At 38.6% G+C, this 15312-nt stretch overlaps 1 long non-coding RNA gene across 1 annotated transcript; it reads right to left on the reverse strand.

Moving 5' to 3' along the window:
- Positions 1-6052: 6052 nt before the first annotated feature.
- LOC113055674 (uncharacterized) lies at positions 6053-10873 on the reverse strand. Its single transcript, XR_003277553.1, has 3 exons — positions 10442-10873; positions 9461-9866; positions 6053-6315 (listed from the first exon to the last, which is right to left on the reverse strand). It is a non-coding gene; the product is annotated as an uncharacterized LOC113055674 (long non-coding RNA).
- Between the last annotated feature and the right edge of the window lie 4439 nt (positions 10874-15312).

Consider the following 15312-nt stretch of genomic DNA (forward strand, 5'->3'; position numbering starts at 1 on the left):
GCAAAGTTCACTTAATTTATCAGGATTTAGTTTCAATTTGATTCTAGCTCTGTGTTTAATCTGACTCAAATTCTGAAGTGGTCACACTTTATTTTAGGGTCCAGTTCTCACTATTAACTAACCATTAACTATGACTTTTGCCTCAATTAACTCCTTATTTGGTGCTTAATAATAGTTTATAAGGTAGTTGTTAAGTTTAGGGTATTGGGTAGGATTATGGATGTCATGCATTATATGTACTTTATAAGAACTTATAAGCCTCTCCTTGAACTGTCACCTTATCATGGTGGAGAGGTTTGAGTACCCGAATGATCCTGGGAGCTATGTTGTCTGGGGCTATATGCTCCAGGTAGGGTCTCCCAAGGCAAACAGGTCAACTCCTTATTTGTCGCTTAATAATAGTTTATAAGGTAGTTGTTAAGTCTAGGGTATTGGGTAGGATTATGGATGTCATGCATTATATGTACTTTATAAGAACTTATAAGCTTCTCCTTGAACTGTCACCTTATCGTGGTGGAGAGGTTTGAGTACCCGAATGATCCTGGGAGCTATGTTGTCTGGGGCTATATGCTCCAGGTAGGGTCTCCCAAGGCAAACAGGTCCTTGGTGATGGGCCAGACTAAGAACATTTCACCAAAACCCCTTATGGCAAAATTGAAATCAAGGACCGTGATGTCGCCCGGCATGGCGCAGCCGGGGCCCCACCCTGGAGCCAGGCCCAGGGTTGGGGCTCGTATGCGAGCACCTGGTGGCCGGGCCTTCCCCCATGGGGTCCGGCCGGGCTCAGCCCAAAGGAGTGACGTGGGGCCGCCCTCCTGTGGGCTCACCACCTGCAGGAGGGAGCGTAAGGGGCCGGTGCATAGTGAATCGGACGACAGTCGCAGGCGAGACCCCCGACGACCCGATCTCTGGACACGGAATCTGGCTTTAGGGACGTGGAATGTCACCTCATTGGCGGGGAAGGAGCCTGAGCTTGTGCGGGAGGTCGAGAGGTACCGACTAGAGATAGTCGCGCTTACCTCAACGCACAGCTTGGGCTCTGGAACCACACTTCTTGAGAGAGGCTGGACTCTCTACCACTCTGGAGTTGCCCATAGTGAGAGGCGGAGGGCTGGAGTGGGTTTGCTAATAGCCCCCCAGCTCAGCCGCCATGTATTGGAGTTTACCCCGGTGAACGAGAGGGTCGCTTCCTTGCGCCTTCACGTCACGTGCCTGTCGAGGCAGCAATCCCCGAACCCGGTGGTGGACACTGGAAGTAAGGGATGCTGTCAAGCTGAAGAAGGAGTGCTATTGGGCCTGGATGGCTTGTGGGACTCCGGAGGCAGCTGACAGGTACCGGCAGGCCAAGCGGACTGCAGCCCGGGTAGTCGGGAAGGTAAAAACTCGGGCCTGGGAGGAGTTCGGTGAGGCCATGGAGAAAGACTATCGGTTGGCCTCGAAGAGATTCTGGCAAACTGTTCGACGCCTCAGGAGGGGAAGCAGTGCCCTACCAACACTGTTTACAGTAGAGATGGGCACCTGTTGACCTCAACTGGGGATATCATCGGGCGGTGGAAGGAATACTTCGAGGATCTCCTCAATCCCATCGACTTGTGTTTCGTTGAGGAAGCAGTGGCTGGGGACTCGGAGGAGCACTCGTCCATCACCCGGGCTGAAGTCATCGAGGTAGTAGTTAAAAAGCTCCTCGGTGGCAAGGCACTGGGGGTGGATGAGATCCGCCCCGAGTACCTCAAGTCTCTGGATGTTGTGGGGCTGTCTTGGCTGACACGCCTCTGCAACATTGCATGGCGGTTGGGGACAGTACCTCTGGACTGGCAGACCGGGGTGGTGGTCCCTCTTTTCAAGAAGGGGGACTGGAGAGTGTGTTCCAACTATAGGGGGATCACACTTCCCAGCCTCCCTGGGAAAGTCTATGCCAGGGTACTGGAGAGGAGAATTCCGCCGATAGTGGAACCTCGGATTCAGGAGGAACAGTGTGGTTTTCGTCCCAGTCGTGGAACACTGGACCAGCTCTATACCCTTTCCAGGGTGCTGAAGGGTTCATGGGAGTTTGCCCAACCAGTCCACATGTGTTTTGTGGACTTGGAGAAGGCATTCGACCGTGTTCCTCGCGACATCCTGTCGAGGGTGCTCCGGGAGTATGGGGTCCCTACTTAGGGCTGTTCGGTCCTTGTACGACCGGAGCAAGAGCTTGGTTCGCATTGCCGGCAGTAAGTCAGACCTGTTCCCGGTTCATGTTGGACTCCGGCAGGGCTGCCCTTTGTCACCGGTTCTGTTTATAATTTTTATGGACAGAATTTCTAGGCACAGCCAAGAGCCGGAGAGTGTCCGGTTTGGGGAACATATGATTTTGTCGCTGCTTTTTGCAAGGGATGATGTTGACATGTTGGCCTCTTCAGACCAGGACCTTCAGAATGCACTGGGTAGGTTTGCAGCCGAGTGTGAATCGGCTGGGATGAGAATCAGCACCTCCAAGTCCGAGGCCATGGTTCTCAGTCGGAAAAGGGTGGATTGCCCACTTCAAGTTGGTGGAGAGTTCCTGCCTCAAGTGGAGGAGTTCAGGTATCTTGGGGTCTTGTTCACGAGTGAGGGAAGGATGGAACGTGAGATTGACAGACGGATCGGTGCAGCTTCTGCAGTAATGCGGTCGCTGTACCGGTCTGTCGTGGTGAAGAAGGAGCTGAGCTGTAAGGCAAAACTCTCGGTTTACCGGTCGATCTACGTTCCTACTCTCACCTATGGTCATGAGCTGTGGGTCCGAAAGGACAAGATCCCGGATACAGGCGGCCGAAATGAGCTTTCTCTGACGGGTGGCTGGGCGCTCCCTTAGAGATAGGGTGAGAAGCTCGGTCACTCGGGAGTAGCTCAGAGTACCCTTACGAAAATTAACCATGGTTTTACTACAGATAAAACCAAAAAACCATGGTTACTGTAGTTAAACCATGGTAACCACAAATTAACCATGGTTTTGCTATATTAACCATAGTTTAACCATGGTATTTGTAGTAAATCTGTGGTTTTACAAATGGCAGTCAATACGCCAAAAAACCATGGGTTACTACAGTTTTACTATAATAAAACCATGGTTATTTTTCGTAAGGGTAGAGTCGTTGCTCCTCCACATCGAGAGGAGCCAGCTGAGGTGGCTCGGGCATCTATTTCGGATGCCCCCTGGACGCCTTCCCAGGGAGGTGTTCCAGGCACGTCTCACCGGGAGAAGGCCCTGGGAAAGACCTAAGACACGCTGGAGGGACTATGTCTCCCGGCTGGCCTGGGAACGCCTTGGGGTCCCCCCGGAAGGGCTGAAAGAAGTGGCTAGGGAGAGGGAAGTCTGGGCATCTCTGCTTAGACTGTTGCCCCCGCGACCCAGCCCCGGATAAGCGGAAGATGATGGATGGATGGATGGATGGATGGATGGATGGATGGAAGAACTTATAAACAGCCAATATGTTAATAATAGACATGCTAATAAGCAACTAGTTATTAGTGTGAATTGGACCCTATACTAAAGTGTTACCGGTCATTGAATTTAGACTGTATTTCTAATTAAGAACTGATCACAAATATAAATTACATATTAATTTATTAATGATTATTCTGGATATCATATACTATCAATTATTCATTAATTAGCAACCTAGTATCATTTACAGCCTTCTGTGGTAGGGATGGGTCTCAAAATCACAAACTTCCCAGTTCTGAGTTTAGTCTTAGTTTCATTAATCACACAGCTGCAACTTGCTAAGTCAGTGATAGACAGAAATAAAAAATCCCCACATCATCTGCAACTTGTTTCATTCATTGGGCCTTCAGTTTGAACTATCCTGGATGCAGATTTGCTTAGTCATAATAATTTTAGAAGAGTGCAGAATATAAGCTTTTATTTGTCAGTTAAAAATGTATCACAAAAATTACAAAATTAAATAATGACAATACAGTTTAGAATTAAATTCAGTTCCAATTTGTATAAATACATAGGCTAACATCAATTGGTCAAAGATGAATCTAAGAGCGAGAGATGCATACCTGACAGCAGAGGGACACACAGATGCATGTGAGAGTTCTAGTGCAGAGCTCCAGAGACTAACATACACTGTACTGGTGTTTACTGGTTACAGAATCCCAAATGACTTTAATTCCACTTCGCTTATATATCCAGACCACAACAAAGACATCTTCAAATCAGTTGTAAAAACATAAAATACATTTTGGTTGGTCCAGATCCTTTGACCAATGGGACACACCTGGCCGGAGAAGGGAAAACATTTTAATCAAACCCTGCATATGGGAAACCCACCTCTCAGCAGCAGAACAGATGATTTCAATCTGTCTCATAATATAAGTGACTGCTGTGAAATTGAGACATTTTAAATGATACTAAACATGAAAAATAAAATAATAAATGCTTAAAATATAATAAGCACATTATGTAAGCATAGTAACTGCAGTTCTACCATAAAGACTCGGGAGATAAAATGATGTACGAAGCATATATTTACTGGCAACTCAGCAAGCATAATTATAAATTTCTTTGGCGGAAGGCCCCGTCCATGGTTCGTAATCAGAGGGTAGCAGACCTGCATTGCCTGCCTGAAGACGAAGGCAGGGGCGCAGCCGACCCCCCTGGAAGGTTAGGACAGGACCATCCTGGTGGTGGTGGGGAGGGTGGAGGTTGTTATCAAGTCTGCATCTGCAAACTCAAACATGTGTAAGTATGATCTTTTATGCCGAAGTATAAAGACGTGATTGGATAATGATGAAGGTAATTAGTGACCAAGTAATTGAGTCTTCCTGGCAGAACTTAGACTAAAGCCTTCATTTCTTGACACTTCTAAGTCAATTTTCAGTGACCCGGGCCAAATGCAGGGGAGGTGGGGGCTTAAGGATGGGTGAAGAGTAGTACCTATCATACAGCTTGTGTCAAGATGATTTACGGCTTTGACCTTTGACCTTTTTGACAGGTTGAACTTCCGGTAACCTTATGATGGATGGGTTGAACTTTCCGAATGAGTTCATGTGTTAACCTATTGACCCCTTCCCAGGCATCGATCAAGTGGTTTTGACAGAAGCTTTTACCCTATTGACCTAGTTAGTTTTAAATCATAGTTTTTTGACGGGTAGTTTTGCGGTATAGGAAACCCTCCCCAAGCATCGATCATGTGGTTTTGACAGAAGCTTTTACCCTATTGACCTAGTTAGTTCTAAATCATAGTTTTTGACGGGTGGTTTTGTGTTATATGAAACCCTCCTCATGCTGTTTGAACTTTGTCCCAGTTATGTCTGTGTGTGTGTGTGTGTGTGTTTGTGTGTGTCCCACTCCCATTAAATTCATGAGTAGTAGCCTATATAAATGGGATCGGTGTGTTCTAAATTTTATATATAAAACATTCTATAATTTATATAATCTAAAACAATTAAAGGTTGAAAACACATTTTAGTTATTTCACATTCATATATAAAACATTCTATAATTTATATAATCTAAAACAATTAAAGGTAAAAAAAAAAACATTTCAGTTATTTCACATTCATATATAAAACATCCTATCCTTTATATAATCTAAATCAATTAAAGGTTGTAAACACATTTTAGTTATTTCACATTCATATATAAAACATTCTATAATTTATATAATTATCATGCTAAAGTTGAAAACACACCGTTCTTTATATTCTATAATTTATATAATATACATAATCTAAAGCAATTTAACTAAGGTTGAAAAAAATTTCAGTTATTTCACATTTATATATAAAACATTCTATAATTTATATAATCTAAAACAATTAAAGGTTAAAAAACATTTCAGTTATTTCACATTCATATATAAAACATCCTATCCTTTATATAATATTTATAATATAAATTATCATGCTAAAGTTGAAAACACACTGCTATTTATATTCTATCCTTTATATAATATACATAATCTAAAGCAATTTAACTAAGGTTGAAAAAACATTATATTCTTTTAAAAGGTTATATATGAAATGGTTATAAAAAAATATACTGAAACCAATCCACCTACCTTATTTTAGACAGAAGCTTCAACTTTGTGAGAAACGGGCTCGCAGCTCCATCTGTCGGACTCTCTCTGAATCAGTGATCACAATGAGACACGGTCAATGTTTTGTTAGGGTTAAAATGATTTTCAAATTATAATCCCTAAATTTTAAATTATTAAAAAGTGGTAAAAAACAAAAATACTCCTTTACGGAATGAGCTTACCCTGTCTCAGAACATAGTTGAGCGGCGCCGTCGGACAGAGAGAGCGCACGTGCCCCCTCCTTTATTTGTGCCACAGTACAACAGTGCTAAAGTTGAAAAACATGCCGTTCTTTATATTCTATCCTTTATATAATACACATAATCTAAAAGCAATTTAACTAAGGTTGAAAAACATTGTGTTCTTTTAAAAGGTTATGAATGAAACGGTTATAAAAAAATATGCTGAAACCGACTGTTTCATATGGGAAGCCGTTCAGGAAATAATTCATGTATTGTGTGAATATGGATTGGTTTACTGGTTGAATGTATGGTTCAATGACAAACACATTGGTTTATAATACATTGGTATAACCAGACATATACTGGTTTAGATACATCGGTCTGATCAAGTGTATATGGGTTTGCTCCTTTATATACTGGTTTGTTCGAGTAAACATTGGGCTCCTCAAATATGCATTGGTTTCCCCAACTATATATTAGTTTAGATACATTGGTTTCCTCAACTATATATTGGTTTCCTCAACTATATATTGGTTTAGATACACTGGTTTCCACAACTATATCTTGGTTTAGATACATTGGTTTCCCCAACTATATCATGGTTTAGATTAGGGCTGTCAAATGATTAAAATTTTTAATCCAATTAATCCGAATTTTTTTCCTGAAATGCGTACCAAAAGATAAATAACAGGACACAGATAAATAATTTTCATGTATTGATTCATCAATATGTGGTTCTTTTTTTTCTGAATTTCAAAAGTTTAACATTTACTTAATCAAATTTACCTGAGCACTATATCAAACCAAGCCATTTAACTACAGATAGTGTAAGAGTTTTAGGTGAACCAGTGGTTAAATATAGCCACATATCTATGAAATTATGCATAGAGAAACTCGAAAGAATGAACTCAGAAACACAAACATGCGCCTTCTGCACTCTGGGTACTCTTGTTTTTAGGAGGTGTTCATTTGCTCTGCCACAATATTTTAGGATCGATACTTTCACGTTCTGAAGGCTTCAAGTGCCAGTAAAACCAAGTAAAATGCAAATGCTTTTTCAAACAGCTGTAATTTTCGCTGCATTGCATGTAGGCGTTCTGCGCATGGGCATTGTGAAACACAGGACGCTATAACAGGAAGAAGCTCCAGCGTATCAACTACCAAAGTCGTCTCTGTTTACCGAGCTTGGCATGAATGTATTTGAGAGTAACTGGGGTAAAACCTTAAGCTTCTTCTGTGTTTTCGTCGCAGCGCTCGCCGCTGATTTTTACTATCTTGAGAATTCAGAGATCGACGAGACTTTCCTGACCTAAATAATTTGTCACACTGCGCATGCATAAACAACTAATTAACGTTGTTAACGTGCTATTTTTGACAGCTCTAGTTTAGATACATCGGTTTCCTCAACTATATATTGGTTTCCTAAACCATATATTGGTTTAGATACACTGGTTTCCTCAACTATATATTGGTTTAGATACATTGGTCTCCACAACTATATATTGGTTTCCTCAACTATATATTGGTTTTCTCAACTATAGATTGGTTTTCTCAACTATAGATTGGTTTTCTCAACTATATATTGGTTTGCTCAACTATATGTTGGTTTCTTCAACTATATATTGGTTTAGATACATCGGTTTCCTTAACTATATATCGGGTTTCTCAAGTATATATCGGTTTCCTCAACTATATATTGGTTTAGATACATTAGTTTCCTGAACTATATATTGGTTTAGATATATTGGTTTCCTCAACTATATATTGGTTTTCTGAACTATATATTGGTTTAGATACATTGGTTTCCTCAACTATGTATTGGTTTAGATTAGGGCCGGGACTCGATTAAAAAAAATAATCTAATTAATTAGAGGCTTTGTAATTAATTAATCGAAATTAATCACATTTTAATCGCATATAAATATTTGACCTGAGAACAGTGAGAAGTAATTTTTTTACACATGGATTTATAGTATACCATTGAATAATGACTGAATACATAAGCTTAAGCAACAAAATATTGTTTAATTTTGTTCAACCAAGTCTAGCAGACCAGTGCAATTTTTGCCATGAAGTGTAGCAATAGCATATTTAGAAACAATTTAGAAATAGTACATTTCAGAAATTCAGGAAGCTTATAGGTGCTGGAACCTTCTGTAAAGTGTTTTTTAAGTAAAACACCATTATAGGGTATAATATTGTGATCAATTTACTGTTGGTTTGATATCTTTAGGTCAAACGGTATAGTAGTTTAATGGATTTACAGAAATAAGTAAGGGATAATGTAGGGCAAGGCAGTTGTTATAGCGAATAACAACCCTGACAGGCGGATTACCCGACGCGAAGTCGATTGGGGCCCTCTCTTATTACATGGCTACCTACAAAATAAATAAATAATTTGACGCAAAATATTGATTTAAAAAGGAGTTTATTGATTTAAAAACGATTGTATTTCTTCCGCTAAAGAAAATAGTCCATTCCGCGTCATGGCAACGGTGTTTTATACTTCGCAGTGGTCTGATATCAAGAAATAGCACACCACATTCTACATTAGAATTCAACCAAGCTATGCAGCTAATAATCACTTATAAATGACAACTGAATGCTATTATAAAGTGTTACCAAAGAGGATGCTTCAGGTTTAGTGATTAGGTGTTTTCAGCTGTGTAATCAGTTGTGAATTATGAGTAACGATTAAAAAAAAAATCTATCAGCTAACGTACCCAAAACAACAGGATTCAAATGCTGCTGAACATTTGTTTTAATGAAATACAATGTTTCTATTGACAATCCAAACATTTTCAACAGATTTTGTTCAAAGCTTAAAATCTGTGATATTAACATGACCAATAACATGATCACTGAAAACACTGGAAAACATGGGTTGTACAGACTGTAGTTGGTAAGCGACAAATAAAACTTTTACTTCAAGCTCAACAGGTTTAAAAAAATAAAAAATAAAAATTACTGTGACATTGAAGTCCAACCACATCTGTGAGATTGTGCTTATTTGTAAGCATGCAGTAAGGGGGAAAAACACCTATATGTCTCAAAATATGTAGAAAAAAACTTTGTGCTTCCTACACTTTCCTCCTGAAGATAATTTCTATTGTAATTAGTTTGCAAATTGTTTTTTTTAAGGTGATTTATAATTTCCATTTAATGCTTGTAGTTTGAATATTTATTTTTCAAATCTATACTGTGGCATTCGGCCCATTAGGACCACATTACCTGTATGATGTTCTCATTCCATGTTATTTTAACATCTTGGTCCTCATCTGTTTGTTCAAGTTCTTCGCCTTCATTCCATTCAACTTTGTCTTCTTTATCATCATCATCTCCAAGATTTTGAACTATGCTGTTGTGTACCGGAGGAATCTGATTGGGCAAGTCAATGATTTCATAGCTTATCTGAAAATCAAAGAGCTCATGTGTATGCTGTGGTCTTTTCGATAGCTGTGCACACTGTCTCCCCAATTTATCAGTCTCCTCATCACTTGAGCTGCTTGCAAGTCTTTGGATGGTGTGTGTTCTTTGGATATCTCTGGGTGTTGAAAGAGAGTCGTGTGATGTGCTGGTTGTCTCTAAGGTATAACCACTTTCCTGTTGTACTCTGGGCTTCTGTCCTTACTTTTCTCTGAAAAACATTCAATATAACATTCAATGATTAACATTTAATTCCAAATAAATGATGTCAGGGCTGCAACAAACAATTATTTAGACAATCGATTAATCAACAGTTGTTTTACAGATTAATCAGTAGGCTTTGATCCATTATTCAGTTATCCATAATTTATACATTTCCATATACATATAGAGCTACTTGATAGCAAAAAATCAAGTTGTAATTCTAACTGAAAGTGGCAGTTTTTTCATGATTAATACTGTAAAGCTGTTTGCTTTAAAGCAATGTATCGCACAAAGTATCATAAAAATAAACAAGACTTATGAACATGGCTTAACTGGATTGCAGAGCTGGTGAAACATAAAAATCGCTATGATCAGTTTGTTTTTGTCATTTTTGTAGTTTATTATTGAAACCAAAGCAATTTGGGAAGTTTGATAACAGTAAACCATAACATTTATAATGGATAATGGTGTCAAATCGTTTTAGCCCTAAATGATAATGAACAACTCTGTGATTGTATTTATAAATGAAGCCCAAAATATATTCAAATAAATTAAAATCCGAGACTTCATGATTTTACTAACCTTCCTCTTGGTGTCTTTGTTATATGAAAGTCTGTCATCCAATAAATGTGTGCTTATATCCTCAAGATCACTTTCATGTCCATGCCAAGACACTTTTGCAGTAGGTCTCTGTAAAATCTCAACAATTTCAGTTTGGTTAGTTCATGCAGATCTCCAACAGTGCTGTCCATGGGAATGTGGTTTCTTTTAAAATCACAAACATGAAAGGTGAAGTCTGTTTCTGGATCTTTTGGTGACTCTCCATTTGGGAAAAAAAAGTCCTTTCCCATTTCCATTATTTGTAAAACAGTTGTCTTTTTTTGAACTGTCAAATGCCTAGTGCCACCACCATTATTGGTCCTCACTTGTTGATATCCATTACGGCCGAAGTGAAGCCATCCAATTTCAATTCTCCTGGATGTTTTTTCTGCAGATACATTTTTGTGTCTTGCCATTAAATTATTTTCCTTAGGGAGGGCACATGCTTTTCCATGCAAAGCTTTAGCGGACTTTGATCCCAGTTTCCTTGATTCAATTTTAGCTCTCAAATATTGTAACAGAGATTCTTTATCAGAGCAGGCAGCTGTTTGTTGACAGAAGGAGATGACAGCAAGTCGGTCACCAAATGAACTTATATACTTTGCCATTTGCTCAACAGTCATGAGAGCACAGACTTGTCAATCTGAAAATGCAGTGAACATTTAAATGTATAGATTAGTTTATGAAACATCATACTGTAAATGCACCCATTAATTCATAATACATTAACAGGCTGTATTAATTCAAATGTTTTTTTTTTGTTTGTTTGTTTTTTATTATACCAATTTCCAATTTACATAGAACAGTGAAAGTCACATCTATTCATTTACATGCCATGCAGATTTTACAGTGGAGTTCAGTATATGAACTTTGAAAGTATAGATAATCTAACAAGCTTAGTAGCCACTAGTAATTACAGTTGAATGAAAATGTTGAAGCCCTGATAAAGCTCTTTCACATAGAATATTTGAATCTATTCCACATGCAGGTTTGATCTGTTGCCTGCTTGATGATGACTAATAACTGTTTGTATGTTCTGTGATAGTTGCACGTCACACCCCTACTTGTGCCTGTCTACGGGTTACATTCAGCTGCTTGCAAATGCACTTATTTTCAATTTAGAAACCCTCTTGTTCCTTCTGATTTTAATTTTGTGCTATATATAATCATTTATCTGATAATCAAACTTGTAGTTTCTCTGTAGTTATCTCTTATGACAATTTACTTGAATGTGTCTCATTTTGTAAGTTTTGTAAGTTTTTGTAAGTACATTTACAGAGTCTTCTATACAGTGATTTGAATCCAGCTTTTCACAATATAATTTAAAGGACTCAAGGACCCAGTGATGCTCACGAAGACAACAAACTTTATTAAACTATAGTAAACCTTTCCTCAGTATATGATCTGTGTAATTTATATTAGTTTAAATGTTTTATTCTTTATTTTTTACACATCATTCATTACAATTTACACAGGTCATAACTACATAATCAGGGCTCTAGTGTGTTGAATTCTTGATTATCAATGAATGTGTGTATTTTTTGTTTATAGTTCTCTATGAGTCCCTTAAACTGCCCTTAGTGAAAAAGCAGGTTCTCATGATCATATAGGCAATGTAAGACACAACTACAATGTGCATAAAATGCAGGGAAACCAAACAATGTGCAGTAGTTTAAGGATTTTTCTTAACAACAGTGAGCACTTTTATGTTTCAGGACAAAGCAGGAACTTATGAACAGTGCACAAAAAATACAGTAAATGATCATCCAGGAAGCCAAGCATTATAAAAACAACCAGGGGAATGCACATTTTGTTCAGTTTTAATTTTTGTTATTGTGGAATAGATGAAAGTATCTTCTGTTAAGTAAAATAGCTATATTATGCTATTTTACATTTCTAAAACTGTTCCATGTAAATTATCTCTTATTTTTGCACACTTATATACTCCTAGCCACTAAGATAAATTGGAGAACTGTCATGTGGTTATATACAGACAGCTACTGATTGCCCTGGCTAGCAATAATTAAAACAGCCTAGGCCTGGGGAGGTCAACATGGCGGCACGTTGATCGCACGCGTTTATCTGAGCTCTCACAGCAAGCGGCAATTCCATTCTTAAACAGCCTCACATCATTCTGAAACTGAAAAATACATATACGTTAGGTCACTGTAAACAAATCTACTACAAAATGTCATCGCGAACAACAAAGAAAAAACATGGAAATCAAGACGAATCCAATGCCGAGCCTGCAAATCCTCATGCTAACATGGCATCTGAGGATAAAGAAGTCAGCACAAATAGGCTTACTGAAAAAAATCAAGAGAGCAACATTATGAGTGCAATTACAAGCATGAGAGAAGACTTTTCAGTCCAATTTACAGGAATCCTCTCAGCCATACAGGAGGTTAAACAAGAAGTTAAGGAATTTTCTGACAGACTGTCAAACGCGGAACACCGTATCAGCGATACAGAAGACCAGGTGTCCGTTTTGCAAAATACTGTAGACACTCTTCAGCAACAGGTGAAACTTATTGGAGTTAAATTGGAAGACCAGGAAAATCAAAGTCGTCGTAATAATGTGCGTCTCGTTGGCCTCCCTGAAGGCGCTGAAGGCTCAGATACAGTGGGTTTCCTTGAGAGATGGCTGCCTGAGGTACTGGGACCAGAGAATTTTGCCAACCCGATAATCATTGAAAGAGCTCACCGCTTACAGGACCGCCGAGATCGGAACGCTCCCAGAATACTCATTATGCGCTTCTTGAATTCTAAGGATAAAGACAAAGTGCTGCAAGTCGTGCGGGCCAAACGCAAGGTAAAATATGACGAACGCGAAGTAAAGTTTTTTCAGGATATCGCCAGAGAAACGCATCTGAATAGAAGAAAATTCTACGAGGTGAAACAACAGCTTAAATCCATGGGCATCCGATATGGAATAATTTTTCCGGCGAAGTTGCGCGTCACCCATGAAGGACGAGACCGCATTTTTGAGAATCCACCTGAGGTGGAAAATTTCATTCGCAACCTAAAGGATTCAAGCTCTTAATCCCTCAACCAAGAAGACCGAATACAGAAGAAAGGAACTGTCTTGTAACGAAATATATATAAGTATATGTTTTTTTTTCTTCTTTTTTTTTTACGTTTGGGACTGATAATGGATGGAAATATGATTGACAGTTCAAAATAACTTGGCTGATGAATCCGAAATTCATCTATAATAGATGAATTTCTATTATAGGCTGTTCTTTTTCTAATATGTTTAGCCGCTTGTTTGTGGGAGCATATAGCAGAGAATATGCTTGTGATCCGTGTTTTGCTGCTCCTAGTGATAGGATCGGCGACACAAAGTGTTGAATCTTCAGTTAATGGGTATGTACGGGTAAAGCACTGGCGAGTTCAGGGAGCCAGCGTTAAGAGAAGCATCCTATTTATTTTCTACAATTTTTCAGTAACAGGGGCAATTGCATTTTACTGTAATAGGCTAGGGCACAATCTTGTAATAATAAACAGCTCTCGATTTAGGCACTAACACTGTAATGGGCTCCAATTCAGAACTAAAAATAACATCGTGGAATGTGAGAGGTTTGGGGAAACTATCTAAAGTAAAACAAGTAATGACCAGAATTAAACAACTTAATCCCTCAATTGTATTTTTACAAGAATGTCATATATCTTCAAATGACACGACACCAATACAAAGACGATGGAAAGGCCACGTTTATTCAGCTTTATTTTCTTCTAACTCTAGGGGGGGTTATGATTTTAATACATAAGTCAGTTCCATTTCAAATATCCAAGGTTGTACAGGACACAGCAGGACGTTACATAATAATTCAAGGATCCATTCTTAATGAAAACATTATTTTGGCAAATGTGTATGGCCCTAATACAGATTGTCCAAGTTTTTTTGAAAAATTATTTCTTTTACTGTCTTCTTTATCAGGAAAACTGATAATTGCTGGAGACTTTAATTGCACATTATCTCCTAGCCTTGACCGCACAACAGGAACAGATACAACCCACATACAGTCTAGAATAAAGATATGGAACTATATAAGAGAACTTAATCTGTTTGACCCATGGAGAAGGTTATATCCTAGTAAAAGAACATATTCATGCTGCTCTACAGTGACGAAGGGACATTCTCGTATTGATTATTTTTTTAATTTCTAATGACCTTTTTCCAAGAGTAGCAATTTGTCAGTATGATACTATTGTCATTTCGGATCATGGACCAGTGTCTTTAGTTTACAAATTAATATGCGATATGAAAGAAACTCGCAGATGGCGCCTCCAACCAAAATGGCTACATGATTGTGATTTTATCAAATTTATTGGAGAACAGATAGATAATTTTTTCAAAGAGAATAAAAATGAAACGTCAGCTACTATAAGGTGGGAAGCATTCAAAGCATATATCCGAGGTCAGATAATTTGTTTTACAAGCTCAAAAATGAATAAAATAAAATTGGAATTAGATTTATTGGAAAAAGAAATTAAGATTGCAGAGGGAAAGGCTTATTTAGACACTTCAAATACAATACATCATGATCTTCTTAAACTAAGGGCTCAGTATAACACTCTCTCCGTTTTATAAAGATTTATATAAATCTGAATCGGCACTTTTTACTGAAGACCAAACTCGGTTTCTCAATGATCTCCAGTTTCCACTTATATCAGAAAAAATTATTTAGACCGTACATTTGAAGAAAGTGAAGTCATGGAATCTATATCAAAGCTGAAGAATGGCAAATCAGCTGGCCCTGACGGACTGCCAATTGACATATATAAGCTCTTTAAAGATAAATTGATTGGCCCCCTGAAGGAAATGTATGCCGAATCATTTCAAAATGGTT

This window comes from Carassius auratus, chromosome 36, assembly GCF_003368295.1.
Source record: "Carassius auratus strain Wakin chromosome 36, ASM336829v1, whole genome shotgun sequence".
Taxonomy (NCBI): Eukaryota; Metazoa; Chordata; class Actinopteri; order Cypriniformes; family Cyprinidae; genus Carassius; species Carassius auratus.